Source organism: Gavialis gangeticus, unplaced genomic scaffold, assembly GCF_001723915.1.
Source record: "Gavialis gangeticus isolate Ggan-Ray unplaced genomic scaffold, GavGan_comp1, whole genome shotgun sequence".
Classification (NCBI taxonomy): Eukaryota; Metazoa; Chordata; order Crocodylia; family Gavialidae; genus Gavialis; species Gavialis gangeticus.
In genome coordinates, this window is record NW_017729018.1 from 13,997,692 (window position 1) to 14,000,779 (window position 3,088).

At 40.0% G+C, this 3,088-nt stretch overlaps 2 protein-coding genes across 4 annotated transcripts in view; one reads left to right on the forward strand and one right to left on the reverse strand.

Annotated features, from left to right (window-relative positions):
• The window catches only part of UPF1 (UPF1, RNA helicase and ATPase), a 32,795-nt gene that overhangs the window by 29,095 nt on the left and 612 nt on the right, over positions 1–3,088 (reverse strand). The gene's annotated exons all lie outside the window — the stretch shown is intronic.
• The window catches only part of COMP (cartilage oligomeric matrix protein), a 54,257-nt gene that overhangs the window by 4,285 nt on the left and 46,884 nt on the right, over positions 1–3,088 (forward strand). The window contains exon 3 of one of the 3 annotated variants that reach the window (XM_019513622.1): positions 612–705. The exons of 1 other annotated variant lie outside the window; for it this stretch is intronic. The gene's annotated coding sequence lies outside the window, so the exon portion shown is untranslated. The remainder of the gene's footprint in view (positions 1–611; positions 706–3,088) is intronic. One more of the 3 variants, XM_019513623.1, reaches the window with a different exon arrangement.

Sequence of the window (3,088 nt, forward strand, 5' to 3'; positions counted from 1 at the left end):
CTCTCTCTCTCTCCCCCTCCCCCCCCCCTTCCCCCATACTTCTTTGATTCTACTTATTCTCCACCCCCGGGCCTACACTGATTTTTTGTTATTTTTTTTGCATGTGGGTGGTTTTCCAGCTAGGGTCTGTTATGATGTTACAAGTTATCCCTCATCTTTCTTTATAAACTCTCTTTATGCATAAGTATATGTACACACAAGCTGCACCTATGGTACCTATGAAATCTGTACAATAAACTGTAGAATCTTGTAATCAGTTACAGAATTACAGATCTATATGACATCCACTTAGTTATGAATATTTAACCAGTTTGTCTTTTCTCTTGTCTGTCCTTTTTCTTGTTTCTGTGTTTCAGTAGCTCTTTCTCTTTCATTATTACTTTATTATTTTGTCTAAAATAAATACCACCCTTTCCAGGGAGCATCTTTTGAAATTTGTCATGCAGCCTGGCTGAAATGGAAGAACCAGGAGTATTTGTAACTAAAAAAATTATGTTTCTATGTCAAAAAAATCCAATATCAAAGGACCTTTGAGCGAGTAACTTAAAAACAACCCAATAGCAGTGAAGCAGTATATTTTTTGTTGTTTTTGAAGTAAACTCATTCTAAAGCAGATACTGCACTACTGCTCCACCACCACAAGAGGGACATAAAAGGACAGTCAATGCAGCCTCTGAAGTAAACCAAGAGAACAGCTTTATGGTGGTACATAGCAACATCTATTTTCTTTTTGTTTGGAAGGTCCTTCTGAGATTGTAACTTAAATTTCTGATAATAATCAGCAATAGCTAAGGTGGATTTTTCCCCAAACCTTCATTCCCTGCAGTTTGTCCTCAGCTTTTTTTTTTCTCTATTGAAGTGTCTGCTGCAGAGTTGGGTCAGGGAGCAGTGAGTTGGCCATGTTTTGTTCCATTCCTTCCTGTGGGACCACCCTGCATTGTAGTCTCTAATAGGTATGTGGACTACAGAGTGGGGAGCTAATATTTATATTTATTCACATTTTGTTTTTCATTGGTTGAAGACTGATGCTGGCATGTCACAAGGAGACCAGATCTCATGTTATTTCAGTCTTGTAAATGGCTGTCTCAGACAAAGAAGCTTGAATAAAAATGTTGGCAAATATTGAAGGTGTGCTCAAAATCACAGCCCTGATTTGTGATAAATTGCACTGTTTATGCCCTGTGATTATTCAAAGGGTGTGTGATCTGTGAAACCCAGTGACTTCAGGGAAGTGTTACTCCCTGCCATGATGACACTTTGTACCACATTTTGATGGTTGCTGACAATGAGATCTGAACTCTAAGCCAAGGAACACCCTGCAGTACCTATGACAAACAGGCAGCAGATTATTCTAGGAGGTGTCTAAAAGACAGACATTGCAGTGCTCAGTTCAAGCCCCCCTTTTGCATCTAAGCCTAGCCAGTGTGAGCTGATTTGAGATTCACCAACCAGTTTCCTATAAAGGGTCACTGTCTTGTCTTCAAGAAACTCTTAAGCACTATTGATGTGATCTTGATTTGAACTGATCTTCCACTGTGTGTGGCTACCCTCCTGCACTTGCACATGTTCTCTTCAGGACTGGGCCCTACATGGTAGATCTCTTTCATTTCTTATGTGCTTTTTACAGTGTGTTCAATAGTGGTGCCACCCAGCTTTGTGGTTTGAGATCTAATGTGTTTGGGGAACAAACATTGATACCTTGGGAACAGGCAGTTAAAAGTGGCATACCATCGCTTTTCTCAGTTAGCTTTCATGTTATTGGAGCCCACAGTTTTATTCCTCATGCTGAAAGGTGTTGGCATCCCTGCTTACCTACTATCTTATGAATGGGTAGTAATAGTTTTTTCAGTTAATTTCATATGCGCATTGGTATAAATCCTTTGTGCACTACTCCCATGATTAGTTCTAAAAACAGCCTCAGAAAAATGAAGAACCTTTCTCAAGACAAATATTTCTGGCTTAGGACAGTGAGATAAATTAATCTTTGCTATGAATCCATAAAGGTCAGTGTGTTTTCTATATTAATCTGCTCAAAGAGTGATACAGTTCACTAAAAGAAATAATAATTTTATCGCTCTTTCATGTGCCCAGTATATAGTGTAACATTTTTGGTTAATAGTCTGTATAGTATAGAAAGACAAGTTTCAGTTTTCTGGTTTGGTGTTTTCTTTTGGTTTTTTGTTGTTTTGATTTTTTGTTTGGTTTTGGGGGGGGAGGGGTTGAGGGGGTTTTGTTGCATTTTTGCATTATAACTACACAGAATAAAATACTGAACCTGTAAGTCTTTAGAGCAGGGGTAGCCAACCTCTGGCACGGGTGCCAGAGCATGGCATGCAAAGGCATTTTGCTTGGTGCACATGCTTCAGGGTAGATGGCAGGGAAGGGTCTGGGACTGCGCTACCACAACAAGGATCCGTCCCTTCACAGCTCGCCCGCCATCCATCCCTGGTATGCCAACATCTTACAAGTCAAGGTTGCAGGTGTTTTTGGCACTCTTCCCAAACACATCGCCCAATGTTAGAGCAAGTCTTACCTTTCAGAAAATTATTAAAGGGATTTTGTCAAGTAGTGTTAAGCTAAACATCTAGGTTTTATATTAAAAGGCTTTGCAGAAGAACATCTTATGAACTAGCGACACTCAGGTGCTTTGGCAAATAAATGTCCTTGAAGTGTTGGAAGCCCAAACACAACAACCCAGCCCATGACCTCTGAAATACCAGCAATGGCTCATTACTGCAGCACTGTGTTCTAGATACTATGGTGATGAGTGCCATTAAAAGGCACACAGTAACAACTTCAGCGAATGAGAGCTGGTAAATTAAAACAATTGGAAACACAATGTGGTTCAAACCAATCCACTTGCATTCTCTAAGATGGAGAAAGAATACGAAGTTATTAAACAGAACAAACTGGGGAAAATCAGCTTGACTTTGTAATATCAATAACACTGGGAAATACTGGGAAATTTCTCCCTCTGGCTGTTTCCCTTTAAATAAATCCTCCACTTCCCTTATTCCCATGAAAGCTGCAGATAATGGGTGAATACATGCTGTGGCGGGTGCAGCGATCCCACCTCAGGAAAACAGCT